Below are 25,974 nucleotides of genomic sequence, written 5' to 3'. Positions count from 1 at the left end.
ACCAACATCACATAAGATCTGTTACAAAAGCTAAACTTATCTTCACTCCTCTTGTGTGTAACATTTGCAATATTGCTTGCAAACAATGAATGAAGTGCTTTTCAATACATTGAAATATTGAGAGAGTGCTAATATAGTTTATACAGAAGGGAAGGACAAAGATTTTAGAATAAGGACATTTCATTTCATTTCATTTTAAAATCTTTTTTATTGATTATTATTGAAGATTAACAAAAAATATACATTACGTCAATATATCATTATGTACAATAAGGAATTAAATTAGCAAATAACTATATAAGGACATATACAAGTACAAGGAAGTGATCTTGTTAGTCAAAATAGGCACAGGTAATTCAGTGGCATTAGTAAACACACCATTCTTATTCCTAATCAATGTCACACTAACACAAGATATAGGAAAAGTATGCAATTTGACCTTAGTTCTATCATTAGCAAGACTATAGCTAATCCCATTTGACATATTAATAAAGAAAAGTGGCAAATGAAATACAATGTTGGAAAATATATGGTCATGCATTTTGGTAGTAGAAATAAATGTGTGGATGATTTTCTAAACAGGGAGTAACTCCAGGAATCTGAGATGCAGAGGGACTTAGACCCGCTGAAGGTTAACTTGCAGGTTGAGCTGGTGGTGAGGAACGCAAACGCCATGTTAGTTTTCATTTCAAGAGGTTTAGAACACAAGAGCAAGGATGTGATGCTGAGGCTTTATAAGGCACTAGTGAGGCCTCACCTTGAGTATTGTGAACAATGTTGGGCCCCTCATCTTAGAAAAGATGTGCTGGCATTGGAGAGGGTCCAGACGAGGTTCACAAGGATGATCCCAGGAATCATACGAGGAACATTTGATTGCTCTGGGTCTGTACTGACTGCAATTCAGAAGAATGAGGGGGGATCTCATCAAAACCTTTCAAATGTTGAAAGGCCTAGACACAGTAGATGTGGAAAGGATATTTCCCATGGTCTGAGAGTCTAGGACAAGACGTCACAGCCTCAGGATAGAGGGGTGCCCTTTCAAAACAGAGATGCAGAGAAATTTCTTTAGACAAAGGGTGGTGAATTTGTGGAATCTGTTGCCACATGCAATTGTGGAAGCCAGCTCATTGGGTGTATTTAAGGCAGAGTTTGATAGGTCCTTGATTGGACATAGCATCAAAGGTTACGGGGAGGAGGCTGGGAACTGGGGTTGAGGAGGAGATAACAAAAAAAGGATCAGCCATGATTGAATGGTGGAGCAGACTCGATGGGCCAGATGGCTTAATTCTGCTCCTATGTCTTATGGTCTAAAAAGGTACAGTGCAACATCTCAAGAAATTGTGAAGAAGTCTAAAGTCAAGTTTATTGGCACAAGTACAAGCAGGCGCAATGAAAAACCACGTGCACATAGCATCATGTGATCAGTTGTACTGTATCATGGGACTCATCGGAAGAACAATTAGCGATGACATAGAAAGATTAGTCATGGCACCTCAACTTTGATGACTTTCTGATCTGAATGCTCAGAGATAATTTTGCGTGTGAACTAAGGGATCGTTATATCCAGCAAATGGTATCCAATATTAAAGAGTTAATGCTAAATCAAACATGCATGACAACTGGATCAGTGAAGTAGCCTCGAAAGATTCAATCAGCAAGGACATTAGTGTAAATGTGGTACACGGACAAAAAAGCAGGAACTATGGCTGGAAATCCAGCTTTGAGGACTGGTAGAAAAGGAGTGGTGCAAAGAGCAGATCTGGCAACAGACTTTGCTGTTTCACAGCAGGAATTTGTCGGTACAAACATGTGATGCTGAGATTTATTTGTAGTAACAAGGCCATAGAGCCTCTGTATGCAAAACTAAACATTATATAGTACAACTCAACAGTGGCACCCAAGTAGTTCCCTAATGCAAGGATGGCAACTACAGGAAGAAGTTATTAAAGGGAGTTTACACAACATTAAAGTGAATGAACTTGCAACATGTCCGATTTACATAGCAAATTGCATTGAGATTGAGAATGGGCTGGAAAAATATATTTGACATGAATGTGTCATTGTTGCATTTAAGCAATTTTCTAAAAGCATAATGAAGTATTGAAGGATTTAGGCAGGAGGGTTAAAGTTAGAAGAATAGAAAAACTAACTTGACTAATGATGTGGCACCAAGTTATCAGATGACATTTACAATATTGTCCAATATTATGGGCACAGCTCATGCGGCAGTCATAAAGTGCCCTGAACTAAAGAGCAGATTGTGAGCAATACCTGCTTCCCTGATCTCAAGATTTATATCTTGAGTCGTCAGGAGAAAGTCTAATTACTTCATTGGTTCTGGGCCGAAGTTAAAGCTATCTTAATATCAAGAAAGAAATGTGATACTGCTTGACAATTAACACCAACAAGGGTCTATACCTCTGTAACAAAATATCATATGAGGTTAAATCAACACCTAAATGACTCCAAAGCATTGCAGATAAAGACGTTGTCAGGAATCCAGTATTACTTGTGCATGAGGAAAACCATTCCAATTGCAACAAACACAGAGAAAGAAAACCTTCACTTGCTTGAAACTGTTTTTGAAAGGCGGGATTAACATAATGTGCAGTTAATAAAAAAACAAATGCACTTCTATGAAGAAGAAACTAATTTACTGAGTTCAGATCATTTTCAGCTATCATCCTGTTATAACCTACATTTCAATGTGGCCTTGCCAGTTCTGATGTTTACCAATTTCAAAATACCATTGAATACAAATCCAGGCTTATTAAACTATGGGTGTTACTTATGTATGTGTTCACTTGTAACTCTACTGAAAATTGTATCCTAACTTTTAAAATTATAATTATATTTGGAGAAAGAAACATAGTTAAGTTCATGCAACATCCTGTTTATCTTTGTATTAGTAGCTTTCGAGCACTTCTTCAGCTTGCAGCTTATTTAAAAAGTTCATTAAAAACCTTTTGGTTCCTCTCAGCATGCCGAGATAGAAACTTTGGTCAATTTGCAGTCAGTGTTGGATTATAAGGTGTTAAATGCACACTTGCATTTGGTTGATCACAGAGAATTCCACATACTTTGTTGACCTCCTTTATCTCATATTAGTTTGTATATCCTGCAATAACCTTCAAGCACACATAATATACAGTCAGTCAAAAAGAAATAAGTATGGGTATTATTTTATCCCTTCCAAATAGTCTGAAAAATTGGGGTAAGGAATCCTTAAATGACCACTCAGACAGCTTACATGATGTTGTATGATGGTCACTTGCTGCTTGTGTTTTCTTCCAGCCAATAAAATTGATGCACCATCATAACTCTGAGATGTGGGTTAAGGTAAATATGGTGAACTACATATACCTGTCTGGACACACCCCCCACTAACTGCTCCTGTGGCTCCTCCCACGGACCCCGGTATAAAGGCGATTGGAGCCACAGACCCTTCCTCAGTCTCCAGGATGTTGTGTGATGGTCACTTGCTGCTGACAGTGCTTTCTTCCAGCCGATAAAAGCCTACCTTAACCCACGTCTCAGAGTTATTGATGGTGCATTACATGACAATGGCACTTGTGTGATCCAACATGAACTTGTACCTCTTGTCTAGGAGAAGCCTCTTTCCTGAAGGAAAACTGCTTACATCAGTTGTTACTTAACTATCTGGGCCTGGCCAATATCTCAATTGCCTCTGCAAACAAAAATAGTTGGCAGAGCTCAAATCTGAAGCCCTGATTGCTCAGAATCACCTATAGAAAAAATTGCCACTTCAGACAGCCTGCTGTATGCATCTGTGATCAGGGACAGAATCTATGTTAATTGGAGGAACAATATGGGTATCACTGCCCATCCTTAATTATCTTTTAAATTAATTGTTTCAGATCACTCATGTGTGTCTAGGATCAATTATAAGCCAGCCCAGATGGGACAGCATACATCCAACCCTGCAGAAAATGAGTGACTCAGATGGCAATCCAATTGTTTACTAATTCTTATTTATGATAACAGCTTGCAGTAATTTCATATATATTTAATTACTAGAATTAATTTTTTTAAATTGCTACTGTATGCTTTGAATTAACATCTCCAATCAATAGTTTAGATCTTGGTAAATTATTCCAGTACCATATACCATATTCAAATTAGGTAGGTTCTGTTTAAAATGTGAAGGAACGTATAAGTGAACTTTCAATATAATTTGAGAGTTGTAGGTGGAGCCACGGCCAAGTTCTTTTCAAAGTTTTCTTTTGCCACCATAATGTAGACTCATTCACACCTCCTCCAGTGCAAGTTTTAGAACCAAGTGATAAATTTAAATATATGCTCTTCGTAAACAATTTTAACTCTAATATTCCTGGTAGATGTTGCTTTTTGCACAATGAATACATTTTAAAGGAATCCTAGACATAATTTACCAGCTACACTATGATTTCACCACCAGCCATATCTTCCCTCCCAACTCCTTTCTGCTGGGATCACTCTCTCCATGTTATTCATTCTTCCACAGGCACGTTTGCAGGCAATCCCGGGGGATGTCTTTGTCAATATTTTCACTCTTCCCTCAATTGCCTGTCAACTACCACCACCCTCTTCCCCACCATCTGGATCGACTACCACCAGCCAGCTCTTTCTGCACCCATCCCCTCATCTCATCTCCTCTCTGTCCTTCAGTCCAAGTTGAGGGTGTCAGCCTGAAACTTTGATGGTCCACTTCCCTCCATTTATCTGCCGAGCTCCTTCAGCTGTTTGCTTTTCACTTCAATCCCTTGGATAAGTATTTCAAAGTTAACAGATATGTTAGTGGTTAGTCCTGATGAAGGGTCTCGGCCCGAAATGTCGACAGCGCTTCTCCCTATAGATGCTGCCTGGCCTGCTGTGTTCCACCAGCATTTTGTGTGTTGTTGTTGTTTGAATTTCCAGCTTCTGCAGATTTCCTTGTGTTAACAGATATGAGATGCTTTTTTAAGGAAATTTGTTTATAATATTATAATTCCTACCTAATTGAAATCATAGAGCAATTTGAATTTCAGTCTGAATTTAATTTGAATTTATTTAAATTCCCCACCCATCTCACAATGTGAGGGAGTAAAAATCTTTGTGTTATGACTCCATTGCAATGTACAGACATGTGAATTTAAAAGTCTAATGGCTTGAAGAAAGAAGCCGTCCTCCAGCCTGTTTGCCCTGGTTTTAATACTGTCGTACCGTTTGCCAGACGGAAACAGCTGAAACAGTTTATGGTTGGGGTGACTGATGTCCCTGATGATCTTCCAGGCCTTCTTTCCGCACCTGCTGCTATAAATGTCCTCAGTGGAGGGAAGCTCATATCCACAATTGTGCTGGGCTGTCTGTACCACTCTCTGTGGTGCCCAGCGATCAAGGTTGGTGCAGTTCCCGTACCAGGCGGTGATAGAGCCAGTCAGGATATCACAAAGGGACATGGAGACTGGACCCAAATGCAGGACACAGGCACCGAAGTACTAGGGGCAGGACAGGAACAACTAAAGGATAGAACAAGATGGGACGTGGCATGTGTGAGGGATGTGGCATTCAAAGGTGATCCTGGGGTTCAGAGATAGTTTGGGCAAGGCAGGATCCTGGCTAGGCTAGAGGATGGGTCTATGGGACAAGGAATGCTGGGAGGATAGCCCTCTGGGTGGGTCGCATAATTCCAGGGGAGGGCCCGGCCTCCCAGGCAGAAACACAGGGGCCTGGGGAGGTGCAGGGCACAACCCGCCGTAAGAGAGGAGTAGGAAGGGGTCGGAGTCCCCTGCCGGGCAACAACAGTCTGGCCTGGCTTACCCAACAGAGGCAAGGAATAGGAAGGGGCAGAGTCCCCCACTGCACAACAGCAGTCCAGCCTGCTTACCCGACACAGGCAAGGGATCAGAAGGGAGCTCAGTCCAGGGTGACTATGAGAACAGACTTATAGTTGATTAACGGTGGGTACTCCAAGCCGGGACAAACAGAACAAAACCAGGCGAACAGCACAAGCAGGACAAATATGATACACAGGTCGGGACAGGGAGGAGGAGGAGGAGGAGCAGCAGCTCCAGACCGGACCATATCACAGGATGCTCTCAATGATGCCCCTGTAGAAGGTCCTGAGGATTTGGGGTTCATGCCGAACTTCTTCAGTTGGCTGAGGTGTAAGAGACACTGTTGTGCTTTTTTTGCCGCAAAGCCGCTGTGTACAGTCCAGGTAAGATCCTCAGTGATGTGTATACAGAGGAACTGGAAATGACTCACCCTCTCAACTGCGGGTCCATTGGGAGAGCCTGTCTTCGTTCCTCCTGTAATCCACAATCAGTTCTGTTGCTGTTTGGAGATTGAGGGAGGAGTTGTTATCTTGGCACCACTGCGTCAGAGTGTCATCCTCTCCTCCGTAGGTTGTATCATCACTGCTAGAAATAAGGCCAAGCTGATTGGAGCTGTGTGTGTCCGCACAGTTGTGGGTGTAAAGGGAATAGAGGAGGGGACTCGGGACACAGCCATGGGGGGCATCTGTGTGCAGGGTCAGATGGACAGAGGTGATGGAACCCAGCCCTACCATCTGTCAGCAATCCGATAGCAAGTTTGGGATCCAGCTACACAAGGTGGGGAGCAGGCCAAGATCTCTGAGCTTCCTGTCAAGTCTGGAGGGAATTCCAGTGTTGAATGCTGAACTGTGGTCCAGGAACAGCATTCTCACATATGCATCCCTCTTCTCCAGGGGAGTGAGGACAGTGAGTAGCCCTGTGGCTATGGCATCATTGATAGGCTGGTTCCATCAGTAGGCGAATTGTAGGAGGTCCAGTGTGGGTGGTAGCATGCTGCAGATGTAATCTTTAACCAGTCTCTCACAGCACTTGCTTATAATTGTGGTGAGTGTGACAGGGCACCTATTGTTCAGGCGTGCTACCCTTAGGTACAGGGACATTAATGGACGATTTGAGACAGGAGGGCCCTACCCACTGGGAGAGGGAAAATTTTTAAAAGGGTAAACACACTAGCCAGCTATTCCGCACACACTTTGCTGGCCCACCCTGGGTTGCCGTTTGGCCCTGCTGCCTTGCGGCTGTTGATACTTTGGAATGTTCTACGTACCTCAGCCTCGGAGATGACCAAGGCGCGGGTCTCGCCGGCAGCTCCCCTTGAGCGTTCAGTCCTATCATCCTCAGATCGAGCGTAAAAAAAAGTTAGCTCATCCGGGAGCGAGGCAGCAATGTTGGCTGTACTGTTGCACTTCCTCTTGAAGTCTGCAGTGGGGTGTAGCCCTTGCCATACTTTGTGTGTGTGTCATTGTTGAGGGCTGTGACTGGATTTCATCCCCGTGTTGCCATTTTGCCACCTTGATGGCTCTATGAAAATCATAGTAGCATCTTTTGATCTCCCATTGCCTTTATCCCTTGTGCTGAGAGCAACATACACTGAATTATTTATCAAAGGCTTCTGGTTTGGGTAGACCTGGAGCGAGTTTTGGGATCTGAGCACAGATACAGGCTCCTTGGCCCAACAAGTCCATGCAACCAGGTTGCACCCAATCAAGTCCCATTTTCCTGTGCTCAGCCCCACCCCTCCACTGACCTATTCAAATGCCTCAATCCACTTACTCTGGTAGTTCATTCCATATACTCGGCACCCTCAGCATGGAAACGCTGTCTCTCAGGTCTCTTTTAAATCTTTCCCTTCTCACCCTAAACTCATGCCCAGGGCAGGATTAACCTAGTAGCAAAAGTATAATATGCTGCAGGCCCCACATTTTCAAGGGCCCCACACTAAATGCTTGCAAGCTGCAGTCCGGTGAAGTCGGTATCTCTCACCGTATTCTCACGACGATCTGGCAGCGCTGCTGTTTTCATGTTGGGCGAGCTGCATGCTGTGTGGTATCTGTGTCCAAGTGTGTGTTGGCTCCTTGCTGGTGACCTTTGTGCTATCCCCCACGCTCCCAAGCCGCCACAGCTTGCACTGTTACGCCGCTGGAGGATGTGCCGCCACGGTGAGTCTGCAACAAGGAATCAGCGAGTCAACAGTTTCATGTGACCCAGTTCATGATTCCTCATTTTTTTTCCTGATTTTAGGTAGTCTGAACCAGCCCAGGAACATACAAGGTCGGATTAAACTGTGAATTTCGTGTTAATAAACGCATCAGTTCCCACCTTGTGAAAGAAATGGAGACTGAACAAAAGTGTTGGCGCACACTTCTAGAACAAATAATTGAAGTTGTAAAGTTTTTAGCAGAACGAGGTCTTTCATTTCATGGTAGTGATGAAACTGTTGGCTCTTGTCATAATGGAAATTACTTGGGGTTGTTAGAATTACTGACCGTGTTTGACCTTTTCTGGCAGAGCATATGAATGCTCATGCAGACAAAGGAAGGGGACATAAATCATACCTATCTAAAACAACATGTGAGGAATTCATCAATCTGATTGGATCCAGCATACTGGATCACATTATCAGTACAGTGAAGAAATACAAGCATTATTCTGTTCCATTGGATTCTACTCCAGATATATCTAACATGGACCAGCTGACTTTGACTGTGCGTGATGTTTTGCCATTTGGACCAGTTCAAAGATTTGTGAAGTTTTTGGATATGGAAGGCCATAGTGCTGAACAGCTCGCTCAAAGTTTACTTGAGTCTTTGAAGGAAAATGGCATTGATATAAAAAACTGCCATGGTCAAAGTTATGACAATGCCAGCAACATGAGTGGCAAGTACAGTGGCTTACAAGCACGAATTAAAGAACTGAATGAGTTTGCAGATTACATTCCATGTTTTGCACATTCACTAAATTTGGTTGGAAAATGTGCTGCGAATGTTGTCAAGAAGCATTAATTTTCTTTCCTCTACCTCGCTGAGGCCAAACGGCAGCTCTCTGACACCTCCTCTTACTTACCCCTGGAACAGGATCCCACCAAAAATCATCAAACCGTTGTCTCCCGTACCATCCCTGCCCTTGTCAACTCGGGAGACCTTCCATCCTCAGCCAAAAAACTAAAATTCCCACACCCCGCACTGCTTGGTTTTACCTCCTCCCCAAGATCCACAAGCCTGACTGTCCCGGTAGATCCATAGTTTCAGCTGCTCCTGCCCCACCGAACTTGTATCTGCCTACCTGGACTCCATTTTGTCACCCATAGTTCAGTCCTCCCCACCTACATCTGGGATACATCCCATGCCCTCCACCTCTTCAATAACTTCCAGTTCCCTGGTCCCGACAGCTTCATTTTCACTAGGGATGTCCAATCCTTATACACTTCGATTCCCCATCAAGGAGGCCTCAAAGCCCTCCACTACTTACTTGACAATAGACCTCACCAGTTCCCCAACACCACCACACTCCTCTGGTTGGTGGAACTGGTACTCACACTTACTAACTTCTCTTTTGGCTCTTCCCACCTTCTTCAGACCAAGGCTGTAGCTATGGGCACTCGCATGGGCCCCAGCTATGCCTGCCTCTTCGTTGGTTATGTGGAACAGTCCATGCTCCAAACCTATACTGGTACTGCTACCCAACTTTTCCTTCACTGCATTGATGACTACATTGGTGCTGCTTCCTGCACCCATGCTGAGCTCTTCAATTTCATCGACTTTGCCTCTAACTTCCACCCAGCCCTCAAATTCACTTGGTCCATCTCAGACACTTCTCTCCCCTTTCTTAATCTCTCAGTCTCCACCTCTGGAGTAAGACTGTCCACTGACATCTTCTATAAACCCACTGACTCTCATAACTACCTCGACTAGACCTCTTCCCACCCTGGCAAATGTAAAAATGCTATTCCCTATTCCCAGTTCCTCCGTCTCTGCTGCATCTGCTCCCAGGATGAGGCTCTCTGTTCCAGGACATCTCAAATGCCCTCTTTCTTTAAGGATCGTGGTTTCCCTTCTGCCGTCATCAATGATACCCTCACCCGCATCGGCTCCATTTCCTGCACCGGCCCTTACCCCATTCTCCCATCACCACAATAAGGACCAAGTTCCCCTTGCCCTCACCTAGCACCCCACCAGCCTCCAGATCCAGCACATTATCCTCTGCAACTTCAACAGGACCCCACCACTAAGCACATCTTTCCCTCTCTACCCCTCTCTGCTTTTCGCAGGGATCGTTCCTTCCACGACTCCCTGGTCCACACGTCTCTCCCCACAGATCTCCCACCTGGTACTTATCCCTGCAAGCGTAAGTGCTACACCTGTCCCTATACCTCCTCTCTTACCACCATTCAGGGCCCCTGCTCCCGGTGCGGCCTCCTCTACATCGGTGAGACCCGACGATTGGGAGACCGCTTCATCGAGCACATCTGCTCCGTCCGCCACAACAGACAGGATCTCCCAGTTGCCACCCGCTTCAACTCTGCTTCACATTCCCATTCAGATATGTCCATACACAGCCTCCTCTACTGCCTGATGAGGCCAAACTCAGGTTGGAGGAGCAACACCTCATATACCGTCTGGGTAGTCTCTAGCCCCTTGGCATGAACATTGAATTCTCCAACTTCCAGTAATTCCCTCCCCCTCCCTTCCCCCATCCCACTTTCACTCTGCCTCCTCCTCCAGCTGCCTTTCACCCCTCTCATCATTCCGCCTTCTTCAACTACCCATAGTGCTTTCCCCTTACATTCCTTCTTCACCTTTCCTGCCTATCCCCTCCCCCACCCCTTGATCTTTCCACTTACTGGTTTTTCACCTGCAGGGCCCCTGCCCCCTCCCTCTTCAGTCCTGGCGAAGGGTCTCAGCCCGAAACACTGATTGTTTGTTTCCACGGATGCTGCCCGACCTGCTGAGTTCCTCCAGCTTGTTGTACGTGTTCCTTAATTTTCTTTCAATTTGTAGAAAGCCTGTAAACATTTTTTCTGCTTCTACTCATCGGTGGGATCCCCTTCCTGCTGCATTATCTGGTGGTCATGCTCATTTGCCCATTGTGAAAAGAATGTCAGATACCAGGTGGTCAGCTCATGCAGATGCAATGAAAGCACTTTTACACAGCTTTTCTGCAATAAAACAAGTCTTGGATGACAACAGGCCCGTGGACTACATTCAACCATGATGAAGTTGGAAATACAATGGTCATATTGTGGGATCAAGTATTACAGCGTTTTCAAATGACTGGTGCTTCTTTGCAATCTTCTGGCCAAGACTTGAACGCAGCTTGTGCACTCTACGAATCCTTGCGTGGATATATTCAAGCTATGCGATCTACTTTTTCAGACATTGAGCAAAAAGCCAAGGATCTGACTAAGTGTGAAGATTATCAACAGCAAACTCGAAGAAAGCACAAGCAAAATCGCACGTATGATGATTTCAGTGGTTCCAGCACTCTTGATCTACATGTTGAATCTCAAACGCCTTCTCAGAATTTTAAAAGCCAAACATTTCTTGCCATTATTGACAACTTTCTTTCTGTCCTGTCAAAAAGGCAGAAGGCTTATCTAAAGGTGAGTGGTGTTTTTGGATTCCTTCATCAGTTACAGTCGTTTATACCTGAAGAGATCGTAAAGAGGTAATCAAATCTTATTAAATGATATCTGGAAGAAAGTTTTGATGAAGAACTTGTGCAGTTTACTGAACTGTTGAAAACTGATCTTGCTTCTCATATTGGCGCCAAACAAGACCTTGTAGAGTTACAGTTGTACTGTTTAATAACTGACAACTCTTTGGAGTCATGCTTTCCAAATGTAGAAAATGCCTTGCGCATCTATTTGTCACTCATGGTTACCAACTGCAGTGGAGAACGCTCATTTTCAAAACTGAAAAGGACTAAAAATGAACTAAGGAGCACCATGGGTCAAAACAGATTGAACAATCTCACTCTAATGAGCATTGAACATGATCTTCTATGTGAAATAAACATTTCCAGTATCATCAACAAATTTGCTCATGCTAAATCTAGAAAATGTAACTTTTAAATAGTAGTTTTGTTACTTTTGACATTTGAAATTGATACCTACATGTAAGTAATACTATTACTGAAGTGGCAGAAATTTGTCGTATTATCTGGCTGTATAGCAAATGAAAAAATTGAATTACTTTACTATGCAAGTAAATAAATTATGTTTTAATACTTATGTGCATTTTTAATATTTAGGGCCCCTTTATAACATATGCTACAGGCCCCGCACTAGCTTAATCTGGCCCTGTTTATGCCCCCTAGTTTTGAACTCCCCTATCCTGTGGAATAGAGTGCCATCATACACTCATCTCTGTCCCTCATAATTTTAAACACTTGTATAAGATTGCCTCTAATTCTCCTACATTATATTGAATAAAGACCTTGTTTGGCCAACTTCTTCCTATATCTCAGGCTCTCGTGTCCTGGAAATATCCTTGTAACAGTGTTCTACATTCTTTCCAGTTTAACATTAATTTCATATAACAGGGTGATCAAACTGCACACAGTACTTCAAGTGCAACCTGGACAATAACTTACATATAATATCCCAATTTTTCTACTCAGTGCTATTACTAATGAGAGTCAGCATGATAAAAGCCATTTTTTTTTACCACCCTGACTACCTGTGACAACACTTAAAATGAACTATGCACAAGAGCTCCTTAGTCTTTATGTCCCATTCCACTCTCTATCAGTCCTTTGTGGGCTTTGTCTTTCAAAATGCATCACCTCACACTTACCTGAACTGAAATCAATTCACCATTCCTGGTTCCCTTCCCTAACGGAAGAAAATCCCCTTGTTATCTACGATAACTTTCTTCACTATCAACAACACCTCTTAATTTTGTGTCATCAGCAAATTTACTGTTCAAGTTTTGGGCATTCACATCCAAATCATTTATATACATAATGAATAACAACGATCCCAACACCAACCCATGTGGTAAACCACTAGTCTCTGGTTTCCATTCAGCACACAACCTTTAACCAACATGCTTTGATTCTTCCATCTGAGCCAATCTTGAATTTATCTAACCATGGAATTCCCTGGATTTCATGCAACCCAACCCTCCAGACCAGCAACTTAAGAGAATAATATCTGTAGTGTTCTCGCTCAGGTGTAAGAGACCGCTGAACTAAACACCGAGGTAAACTGTAGTCAATGAAAACAGGATTGCAGTAAAATTAACCGTTTACTGTTCACTCTTCCTCATTAACGTATGGTGAAAACTGTTGACAAAACAATACAAGATTTGTACAGTATTTGTTTCCTTCTTGATATCACATTTACATCATAGATACTTGCAAAAGTAAAACTACAACAACTACATTACATTAAAGTGCAGCATACAGTCAGAATCTACCTACGCCATTGACTGCTTTAAATACACTTCAACACAAACTTTCCGCAACTCTTTAACTAACGAAAACATAAACCTTATCAACCGTCATTACTTTTAACAGAATCAGCGTTAACATTTTTAATTCAACATATCGATTATCTCATGAACTTATGGCGTTGCTTCACTATGTATCTAATGCGTAGAAAGACAACTTTTCTCGTGCTGATCCTGCACATATGAGCCCCCTCCTTCCCGTTTCTCCAAACCGGTATTTTCCCACAAGATGCGGCGAAACCGGATGTGATGTCGTTGCATGCCGCGATATATCACAGACAATGAACAAATTTACTTTAAACAATCCTAACTTTAACTAAAAAATGCTAGCAAATGACTTACTAAAGTGAAAATATTATAAACTAAATAAATGCCATAAAGGCAACACAATATCATATTCAGTTTACCTTGCACTGTGAAAAATGCTTTAGCTCCTAAATTTATTCATACATTTTCTTTCCCATTTTAGTGTCTGAAAGAATCCTTCATTGTGGTTGGCTTTCTAAGTGTGGCTGACCCTCAGAACCAATACCTGGCAGGAGCATTCCTTAGGAAATGAGAGGTTCAGATGGATCATTAGATCATTGTGAGAAACTTTCTAAAGCCAGCAACATGTGCCATCAATTTGCCTTTAACCACTAAGTCCAGGCAATAACTTACGGTTAACAACCATATTTTGTGTTTTATTTTACACATCAAACTACAGAAGGGCAGTTTGAAGGACCAAAAAGAATTGAGTTAATGGCACTGGCATATAAAGTAAGTTCCATTTAGTTTACATGGCTGTGCTGCTTGTTGCTGGAATCTTTGTCTTGGCTGCAATTGCAAAGGTTTATGTCCAATGAACATATTGACAAATGGGAATTTTTTTGGATTTAAAAGAATGACAATATTTTCACAAATGCTAAAGGGAGCACAAGGATTTGGAATTTCCTTTCCTATCCTACCCCAACACCATGGATTGGCAAAGTCACCCCAATTCACTGCTTCTAGACTGATTTCTACAGTACACCAGATCACCATCCATTATCTCCAGAGGAATGCTGAAGGATAGGTAGATGCTCCTCTGCGGGGTATCAGTGGCTTGTGAGGCTAGAGATTTGCATTGCTCCTTCTCATTAGGCCTCTCTCCTCTACTATTTGAGTCCTGGCCTAGTGTAGAATTTCAAGGCATTTCCCCAAGTTTAAATTTTAGGTAGAATTGTTTTTTTGGGAACGGAGTGAAATAGGAAATAGTGAATTGGGATTTAGGAACAATTCTTTGTACCTCACTACTGGCTCATTTGCCTGCTTTCAAAGGAAGAACAATTAAATCTTGTTTTGTTACTTTTGTTGCGTTAACTGTTCCTTGCATACTTTTATCCATTTAACAGTGGACAAGCAATTATAGAGGATGTGTTGTTGTTCCTTTCCATGCCTTGTGGCGCATCAGATGGTAACCTTGCTGGTTCTTTAGCAACTATGAGGCTAAGTTGCTAGCTGGATACTCAATTCAGCACGGATGGAAAGTGTGTAAGGAGCCAGCCGGATTCGAATCTGGGACCACTCACATCAAAGTCTGATGCAAATGCCACTACACCACTTAGCGTAGGTTGGTTAACGTAGGATGTGTAATTTTTTATAAATCCTACGGTTTAAGTTCGGATGTAAATTTGTTTTTCCAGGTTATTAGTATGTTTACCATTGATTCAACAGAGAAATACATGAATGTATTGAACCAGAGTGACTAAGTAATTCACAGGCTACATTGCACATCGACAGCCTGTCATTTATAAGGACTACTCACACCCAGAGATAGGTTCATTACTCTTGTTTATTTTGTGAGGCAGAATTGTATTAATCATCACTTGTTTAAGATCCTTGCTGAATATTAGTTACCTGGGAGAAGATCAGAGGAATGCCAGTGTGTTTAACTCTGCTTCTGTTTCAACCACTGCTGCCTGGCCTGGTGAGCATTTCCAGCACTTTCTGCTTTCATTACGAACCACTATGATGTTGAGAGCAGATACATGGGAACATAGACAAGATTTATTCAATGTATATAACAGTCAATAGTTTTTGGCACAGGGTCCATCAGCCAATACTAACTTGCAATCCACATTAATTTGATTATTACTGCATTGCAATTGTCTTCTTTCTTACATTACAACAGTGGCTACTTTAAAGGCATTGAATTGGCTGTAAACTCTCTGAGAGTGTGAAAATGCCATCAAGTCTTCCTTTTCTTATACAGCGGTCACTGTGGAAAAAATGGGATTTAAAACACAGATTTACAATATCTATAACATCTATAAATTTGATATTGTTGGCACAACTATTGCTGGCAGAATTTCAGATGGTGGCAAGAAGGCGTACAGGAGCGAGATAGATCAGCTGGTTGAGTGGTGTTGCAGCAACAATCTTGTATTCATTGTCAGAGAAACCAAAAAACTGATCGTGGACTTCAAAAAGGGTAAGACGAGGGAACACACACCTGTCTTCACAGAGGGATTAGAAGTGGGAAGTGTGAGCAATTTCAAGTTCCTGAGTGTCAACATCTCTGAGGATCTATTCTGGGCAGTTACAAAGAAGGCATGTCAGCAGCTATATAGGAGTTTGAGGAGATGTTGTACATCACCAAAGACATTCGCAAATCATGGAAAGCTGCAAGACCATCTGGAATGGAGTGGGAGGAAGATGCTACTGCACAGGGTTGAAAGAAGCTGCAGAGAGTCGTGAACTCATCACGGGCACTAGCCTCAGTTGGATCCAGAACATGTTCACGGAGTGCTACCTCAAAAAGGCTGCACCCAACATTAAGGACCTGCATCACCCTCTTCTTCTCATTGCTACCATCAAGAAGGAAGTACAGAAGCCTGAAGCTCCACACTCAAAGGCTCAGGAACAGCCTTTTCCACTCTACCATCAAATTTCTGAATGGACATTGAACCTATGAAGTCTACTTCGCTACTTCTTTAGGACTATTTATTCAATTTAAATATTTAATATATATATTTTCCACAGTTTTTATTATTATGTGTTAAAATGTACTGCTGCTGCAGAAACAACAAATTTCACGACATATACCAGTGATATTAAATCTGATTCTGATTCTGATATCTTTAATAAGCAGCAAGCTAACAGTATCTTGGAAGTTTTTTTTAAATTTAAGGAGTGGAGTGCCATCTAGTGTCATGAAAGCCAAGTGTGATGAAAAAAACAGATTGGATTTAATTGATTTCAAGCACCAAAACAAGTTTTTCTGTTAAACTGGAATTTAATTAGTCAGTAAGGTTGATTTTTAATTATATTATGCATTAATAGGTAGGTCAGAGGATTAGGATTTTAGAGGATAAACAGGTCAGATAAATAGGTTTTTTTAGATAATAGCAAAGAATAACTATAGAGAATACAACACGTAGAAGGTAAGAATATGAGAGAAAACTAGCTAATAATATAACAATAAGCTGTAAAAGTTTCAACACACATATGAAAATAAAATGAGCACTACTGAAGTAAGGATGAAACTGGGATATTAACAAAGAGAAATTATTTTCTCTTTTTTTCACAGAAGAGACTGTAATTATCCAGACAATATCAATATGATCAATGAACTAAGGGAGGGAGGAATTTCAAACAAGTTGTCAATAGAGAAAGTACTGGACCATCAAACAGGCAAAAAGCCAACATGATCTCTGGCAAGGTGCTTTAGCATCTCTGTCCCAGTTTCTCAAACACAAAATGCTAAAACACAAGTATAACAATTTTTAGGAAAACTAGTAAATTGCTAAAATGAGAAGATACTAGAAGCACACGGCATTTATGGAAATGACCTTTCATTAGAACTCTCGACAAATGGACTGCCAGGCACACTGAATATAAAAGTAGGGACACTTTATTGCAACTTTACAGGCTACTGGTAATTTACACCTGGGGTATTGTGCACCATTTTGTTCTCCATAGTTAAGGGATGATATACTTGCTTTGAAACTACTGCCGAGAAGACACGCTATGTTGATTTCTGGAACATAGGAAGGAAGGCTGAATGGGTTGAGCCTGGAAGAATACCAAATGATGTTATTTTAACATGTAAGATTCCGAGGAGTTTTTGACATGAAGCATTAGCTATGTTTTGATTTCCACAATTACTGGTAGACTTGCTGAGTGTTGCAGTATTTCATATCTGGCATATGCAAGTTCTTGATTTTTCAAGGAGTGGGGCGGGGGACAGAGTGACGGCTGAATAGATGGTCCTCCTGGTGGGGGTGTCTGGAACTCAGGGAGGGTTTCATTTCATAATGAGTCACTTATTAAAATGGAGATAAGGAAGAATGTCCCCTCTCAGGGTACTCTACACACTGGAGGGTAGAGTTAGTTGCTTAATGCTTGACAGATAGATATTTGAATTGCAAGGGAATGCAGGAAAGTGAATGGTGCCAAGACTGGGTCAACTGTGATCTCCCTAAATAGCCGAGTCAACTCAAAGGGGCATTTGGCCTATCCCTATTCCTGTTTCTTATGGACCGGGATTCATAAGCTTAGGATCAAAAATTTCAAACTGCAAGTAATTGGATATGGACTTTTAAAGTTGATTGGAAGATAGCATCAAGCTGTTTGGCTTGGAGAGTTTCACTCAGAATTCAAGATTTGACTGTACTGCTATCTAAAACAAAATAGTAAAACGTTAAACAATTCAAATTGAACAAAGCACTTGGTCCATTTAAATTTGACTGTGTAAGGTCCCTTTCTCCCAATGGATTATGTTTATATTCAATTTGGGACATGTGTCTTCAGAAAAAGCAAGTCGCATGTTTTCCTGGTGGAAAAGTTAGCTACAGTCAACAAGATGAAATACAAAGTAAAGACAGCATGTGAGGTTTCACCTTACGTGAGCTGCACTTGATATACATGGCTAAGGCTGTTTATTCACATTACAGCCGCAATGTTCAGAGAGGAATTAACTGTTTTAAAAATAGAGAAAAAGAAACAGAATTATTACAAAAATAAAATTTACGAGAAGGGGGCATGATAGACATGGAGAGAAAAAATAACAGTACACTTGGGGAGAAAGCCAAATGAGAGGGCTTTGACTTACAAAAAAGCTTTAGTATTACAAATGTAGAATTCAGAGGAAGCAGAGACCTGTGGTACAGGAGCAGATGGAGTGTACAATAAATATGCAATAAAATCCTTCTTCATTTTAAGCCATTTCTGTGCAAGCTTCAGTAATGACATTTTAGGTGGATCATCTTAGTGTCTTTCTTTGGAATAAGTGAGACAAGTACTGTACATTTGGTGACATTGATTTATTTCAAAGACACTCAAAGCTCAGTTGCAATCAGCTTCTAACAGAATTTAAACAGTCGATGTGCATTCATTTTTAGGATGAGGCTTGGGACCAGCAGATATTACCCACCTTTAATGGCTCCTCACAGAAGTCTAGAAATGAACATGGATCCTTATCGATTCTGAGGGATAGTTTAATGATTGTTCTCTTCCTCCTTTACATCATCCGTATGATTGCCTGCTAAATTACCCAGTCAGAGGAATGCTAGAAGTAGACAGAAATCCTTTGGAAATATATCTTACAGTGAAGAAATGGTACTAAACATTCAAGACTCAGTATTGCTGTTAAGCAATCTATAACCTAAGCAGCGAGATTAGAATGCTGTGAAGAATGAAGTTCTACTTGTATTGTATCATTAATAAATAAATTGAAATTAACAAATTTTCTGAATGAAATCAGTTTTGAATGGGCTGAGATTATTCTCATCCATGGACAAGTTTCGAATGAGCACATTAATGTTTGAAGATGATACTCTTGGGCTTGTTACTCCACAAGCAAATGCCATCCAAAATCTCTTGCTGGGTTTTCAGAGGAGATCTCAGAACCCTCTGGGTAATTCAGCCGCAGGTACTCAGGATTGCATGGGATTATACAGCATGAAGCAGACCATTTTGCCATCTTTTCTATACTGGTATTTATAGCAAACTTGAGTCTCCTCCAGTTTCCCTTATTTTGATACATTAGTGTCACCTACTGTTGTTTTCTCCCACTGAAACCTGTCAGATTTTTCATTGTCCAGTCTCCTACTGAATGCATCCATGGTAGTTGCTCTGTTCACTTCTGTGCTAGCAAGTTCCACATCCCACCATATATTGGACAAAGATGTTTCTATTTCTCTCTTATTTAGAGATGCAGCACCGCATCAGGCCTTTCTCGCTCAATGAGCCCGTGTCACCCAATTACATCTACGTGCCCAACTAAACTTCTAACCCATATGTCTTTGGGCTGTGAGAAGAAACTGGAGCACCCAGAGGAAACCCACATGGTCGTGGGGAGAATGTACAAACAGTGGTGGAAATTAAACCCGGGTCACTGACACTCTAATCATGTTAGGCTAACTGCTGTGCTACCATACCACCCTAAGTCTTCCAAATCCCATTTCAATCTTCTCATTGGCACTTTATATTGACTACATCTACCCCATCTGGTATCATCTGCAAACCTGGAAATCATGTTTTCAGTTCTAAGGTCTAAGTCATTAATGAACGTTATAATCTGCCGTTCTGCAGGGCTGGTCTGTGCAGAATGCCATTGCACATCCTTTATCCTTGTGAAGAGCCATTTGCTGTTTTCTGTTCTGAAGCTAACCATGTAGGAAAGAATTCTGTTATTTCTAACTTGAGTCAGATTCTCTGACCTTATCCATAAGTCCATGATGAAATGGCATTGATGCTTCACTCCCTGATGAGCTCAACACCCGTTGTGCATACTTTGAGAGGGAGAATAACATTAAACCTGTTTGAATCCTCAGAATATCCTGTATTGTCATTCAAAACATCTGATACCTTGTGAGAGCGAGGCCTCATGAGGCATCAGGCTCCTACAGTGTACAGTAACTAGGTGATGAAAACCTGTGCCGGAGTGTTCAAGGACATCTTCAACCTCTCATGGCTGCAGTCAGAGGCCCCCAATTGCTTCAACAGAGCATCACTCACACCAGTGCCCAGGAAGAGCAGGGTGTGTTGCCTCTTCAACATTCAACATTCTTCAACATTATCACCCTGACAATTACTGTGATGTGCTTCAAGAGGTTTGCCATGGCTAGAATTAACTCTTGCCTGAGCCTGGACATGGATCTACTGCAATTTGCCTAGCACCACAAAAGGGGTCGAGTGGATGCAGTCCCACTGGCTCTTCACTCTGCTTTGGAGCAGCTGAACAACAATAAAACATATGATAGGCTGCTGTTTATTGATTACAGCTCAGCGGTCAGCACTATTATCCACTCAACATTAAGATCAGCTGATTGAGTGGTGTGGCAACAACAACCCCACACTCACCATCAGCAAGACCAAGGAATCAATTGTGAATTTTAGGAAAGGGAAGTTGCAAGAACACACAGTTTAAAGAATTATGGGATGAAACCAGTCAGAATGCTTCCCAACGTACATCATTTGGTATTGAGTTATTATTGTCACATGTATTAAGATACAGTGAAAAGCTTGCCTTGCATGTTGTTCATAAGGTGAGAGGGGTTAATTTCAAAGGTGATCTGAGGGGCAAGTTTTATTTTATTTTACACAGAGAGGGGTGGGTGCCTGCAATGTGCTGCCTGGGGTGGTGGTAGAAGCAGATACATTAGAGACTTTTGAAAGACGTTTAGATAAGCACATGAATGTGAGGAAAATGGGAGGATATAAACGTTGTCTAGGCAGAAGAGATGAGTTCAGTTAGCCATTTGTTTACTAAATTACTTGGTTTGGCACAACACTGTGCACCAAGGGGCCTGTTCTACAGTCTATAAGGATCAAATCATTGCACAGTGCATTGAGCTAGAGCACGGTAAAACAAAAACAATGCAGATTAGTGTAAAAATAACCAAAAAAGTGCAGTTAAACAATTAAGTGCTCAAGCAGTTTTTGCACAGTCAAAGTAGATTGTGAATCCAAGGGTCCATCTTATTGTTCAAGCATCTGATAGCTGGCATAGAAGCAGTCCTTCAGCCTGGTGGTACGCACTTTCAGACTTCTGTAGCTTCTAACCATTAGGAAAGGAAGGAAGACTGAATGTCTGGGGTGGGTGGGTCTTTGATTATGCTGAATGTTTTGCTGAGGCAGTAAGAAAGAGAAAGAATCCATAGAGGGGAGACTGGTTCTTGTGAAGTGCTGTGTCCACAACTCTCAGCAGTTTCCTGCAGTGGCATGTGGAGCAGTTGCAATACCTAGCCATTATGCATCCAGACAGAGTGTTTTCTATGGTGCATTGATAAAATTCGTAGGAGATAACAAGGGCATGCAAGATTTCTTTAGCCTTCCAAGGAAGTAGATGTGTCGGCAAGCCTTCTTGTCTGTGACATCAACATGGTTTGACCAGAACAAGCTATTGGTGATGCTCACACCTAGGAACTTGAAGCTGTCAACTGTTAATGAGGACAGGATCAGGTGCACTGCACCCTTTCCAAAGTTAATGACATGCGCTTATGTTTTATTGACATTGAGGGAAAGGCTGCTGACTAAGCTTTCTATCTCCTTCTTGTACTCTGACTCGTCATCATTTGAGATGCAGCCCACTACAGTGTATCATCTATGAACTCGTAGATGGAGTTCGAACAGAATCTGGCCACCCAGCCTTGAGTGTACAGGGAGTAGAGTAAAGGTTGAGAACGCATCCTTGTGGAGCATCAGTGTTCAGAACAATCATAGTGGAGGTGTTGCTATCCATCTGCACTGATTGTGCTCTGCTGGTCAAGAGGTCAAAGATCCAGTTGCAGAGGGAGGCACTAATTCCCAGGGTCTGCAGTTTGGTGATGAGTTTGCTTGGAATAATAGTATTAAAGGCAGACAGTACTCAATAAACAATAGTCTGACTTCCAGAAGCTCCAAAGATGAGGCCAGGGAGTTGGCATCTGCTGTAGACCTGGTTTGACAGTAGGCAAATTGCAGTGGGTTGAGGTTTTCTAGAAGGCTGGAGGTGATTTGTGCCATCCCTTGAAGAACTTTATAATGGTAAGAGTTAGAGGCACTGGGCGGTAGTCATTAAAGCAAGTTATCTTGTTTTTCTTGGGTACTGAGATGATAGTAGTCTTCTTAAATCTGGAGACAACCACAGGCTGAATCAGGGACAGGTCAAAAATATCTGCCCACTGATCTACACAGGATTTGAGGGCACGACCAGGGAGAGCATCTATGCCAGCGATAGTGATTGCAGATTTTGATGCATGAGGACATACCCATACCCTTCTGTTAAAAAGGTGTATAAAATGTGTAAGCTCAGTGGGAAGGATTGTATTGCCATCAGTGATGCTGCCAACTGAATTTTGTAACCTGTGTATAAGCCTTGTCACATCTGATAGCTGATCAGGAACTCAACTTTAGATTGGTACTGGGTCTTCCAATCTCTGCTAGCTTTACAGAGGTTATGTCTTACTTTCTTATAAAGGTCAGGATAATCTGATCTGAATGCTGCAGACCTAGATTCAGAAAAAGGCGGACCTCCTAGTTTATCCATGGTCACCAACTTGGAAACACCTGGATTGTACTTCTTGTCACACAGAAATTTGCAGGAGTCTTTACTAAATCTTCCCAAATTCCTAATGAAGTAGAGCCATTAGCGTGCCTTCTTCATGATTGCATTAATCAGATCGCCCCAGGATAGAGCCTCCGAGATGCTGATTCTCCCAGGAACTTGAAGCTTCTCACTTTTCCCAACTCAAATCCCTCAAAGAGGTTTGTATGTGTTCTCCTGACTTCCCTTTCCTGAAATCCACAATGAATTCCTCACTCATGCTGCAGTTAAGTGTGAAATTGTTGCCCTGACACCATCTCTATGGTGGAGTTCCACTGTTTCTTATGTGAAATAATGCTTCCTGTTATAACTTTTCAATGTTTGGTCTCCTTGTTTTGGCTTCCTATATCAGAAGATTCAGCCTGTTTACAGCATTAAATCTATGAAACATTTCACAATTCTAAAATAGATCACCCATAGAGTTATAAACAGGAAGAAATATAGTCTAGCTAATACAACTTCTCATCATAAGCATTTATTATCCAATAATCATATAACCATATAACAATTAAAACATGGAAACAGACCATCTCGGCCCTTCCAGTCCATGCCGAACACTTACTCTCACCTAGTCCCACCTACCTGTACTCAGCCCATAACCCTCCATTCCTTTCCTGTCCATATACCTATCCAATTATTTTTTAATGACAAAAGCCAACCTAAAGCCTGGTTCATTCTGAGAATTCTGCTTTTCCAAGGCTAATATAATACATCTTACATGAGACAGTATACCAGACCTGAACACAATACTGGTCTTACCTTGGAATTCCAATTGCTAGAAACACCAATGCTGCACTAGCTTTTGAGTGTTTGTGCAGTCCTGCTTAGCACCATTATGAAATCATAATGATTTGTGTTTGCTGAGTGCAAGACACTTACCCCTTATCATTGAGTTCCATCCACCATAGTTTTGCCCCCCACCCCCATCCCTTAATTTGTCTCTCCCTACTGCCCATTATGCGGCTGGAATTTAGGACAGCAATGAAGGTCCTCCAACTCTGGCGGTGATCAGTTTTCTTTTCATCATGTCTGGTTTTCACTACTGTCAGTCATGTACGGCCCAGGTGGAGACGCAGGTATACCATCAAATTCTTCATTACTATTTCCATAACAGTTCTGTTAGCTCTAAGCTGAACCCCTGAACCTGAAGGACAGGTGGAGCACTCTTAATCTGGCCTCCACCCTTTGACTTGTTTGGCAAGGGTGACACCCTACTAAGAGCCAAAGCACAAAGCCCGGGCTCCAGCCAGCACAGCTCTCCAGGTCTATGAGGCACTCAAGCCTCCAAACCACAACAAGGTTGTCATCCACTTGGGGATAATCAGCCTGCACCATTTTCTAACTTAAAATTTTCAGAGAATTACTATGCAGCACATAGGAACAGTTTCATCTCTACATTTTTTTTCATCCAGTTTGCTAATATATTTAAAGAAAAGTGAGTTCCAATTATACTTCGATGCTTGCCCAAACTCTACCCAATTAAATTTGTTTTGAGATGTCACTTGAAGAATCTTGACTTTTACAGGGTGGGTGATTTATCAGATAATATCTTGTGAAAACATTCACTGGTGTCCCAATGTCTACTTCTCAGCACAGAGATAATGAAGCCAATTTAGATGTCCAACTATAGGTCCAGATAAGATCACCCATTTCAGTATATACTAAGAGCAGAACTTAGAACTCACTGACCTATGTGGTGTAATGTTATATTGTCTTTTGCAGCAAGACACTGAGAAACAACTGTTGAACTATATTGCTAAGGCTTGTTACCTGTTTCAATAGATTCCTTTTGTTTGAAACCTATAATCCAAACATGTTTTCATCTCTTATGAATACGAATTACCAAAACAACATTATGGCAACAGACAGAATGTGAAAGAATCCAGAGATACCTCTTTCCATTGGATGTAAATAAAAACTTAGAGCAAAGTAACCCAGTGCAGTAAGTACTGAATTTACCTTATAAAAAGCATTCCATTTTATACAAATTTTGTATGAAAATATGTTGCGATATGTACTATAATTGGAATCATATTTCATCTTTGTAAGCATGTGAATGTTAATACATTGTTGTTCCTCCTTGGCAACACATGCAAGTGAATAGACTGACTCAGACTTTGTATTGTTGATCTTTGTTCAGTTCATACTGGACACCTTCCAGAGAAATGAAGCCATTATCTAAAACAGCTTTGTTGGATGCTTGATATATTATTGCTACTGAAGCCCACTTGCTCCACTGTTGCCAATATTTTGGAGCAGATTTAAGTTTCCAAAGGACTTAGTAAAAATTCACTGAGAGAGGAGAATTTGATTCTAATTTCGTTTTTCTTTGGGTAACCACCCGATGCAAGCACCAAAAAGAACGAGATATCATTACAGTGAAAAAGTGTGTGTGTGTGTGTGTGTGTGTGTGTGTGTGTGTGTGTGTGTGTGTGTGTGTGTGTGTGTATACACATACACTCAATGCTTAGTTCTTCTGCTTGTTCAAATAGCTAGGTAACATTTGAAAACTGCAATTCTAAGATGTGTTAATGTCATTACATGCAGTAGATTCAGGCTCAAACCAGACTAACCCAGTTCTGAAGTGAAGTGCTATAAAGCTGATGGAAATAGCAACACTCTATTTTTGACATCCGAGTTTGTGTCAGGCATACTTTCATAGGTTACATGTTCTGGTAAAACAAGAATAAAACAACTTGAAACTGTTACTTTAAAGCCCAACTAATAACATGTCTTTTATTGTTTTGTGAGTGGTGATTCAAGAGTTCCTAAGGACATAGAAACAGGTTGTTAGAGAACTTAGGAAAAACACATGTAAATATCCTCCTATTTGATTCATGTCATCAGTGCCCCCAAGAGTTTGCCTTATAATTAACAATGAGGGAGAATGGAGAAGATTTTCCTTATAATATTTTGCCTGCGAGACAGGATTTTTCACTGGGTGCCAAGAACTGATGTTCTGATAACTTTTGATATCAGTTATTAGAACACAAGGTTATGGTACCAATGTTCTTTCTTAAGTACAATTTTAACTGGGAAAAATTGAGTGATTCCAATTTTCCACATCCTTGAATACTGATCTTAGATCAATTCTTTGGACCATAATAAATATCCCTTTAAACAAAATAAGATATTAATTATCCATTTTAAATAAAAG

General features: G+C 41.4%; 1 long non-coding RNA gene across 1 annotated transcript in view; it reads right to left on the bottom strand.

Annotated features, from left to right (window-relative positions):
* Positions 1-254: 254 nt before the first annotated feature.
* Positions 255-25,974, bottom strand: part of LOC132393314 (uncharacterized) — a 121,173-nt gene continuing 95,453 nt past the window's right edge. The window contains exons 7-8 of the long non-coding RNA XR_009511835.1: positions 15,146-15,254; positions 255-7,981 (exon numbers count right to left, since the gene is read on the bottom strand). This is a non-coding gene — a long non-coding RNA (uncharacterized LOC132393314). The remainder of the gene's footprint in view (positions 7,982-15,145; positions 15,255-25,974) is intronic.

Source organism: Hypanus sabinus, chromosome 4, assembly GCF_030144855.1.
Source record: "Hypanus sabinus isolate sHypSab1 chromosome 4, sHypSab1.hap1, whole genome shotgun sequence".
NCBI lineage: Eukaryota > Metazoa > Chordata > Chondrichthyes > Myliobatiformes > Dasyatidae > Hypanus > Hypanus sabinus.
This window is presented reverse-complemented; position numbering and strand designations above follow the sequence as displayed.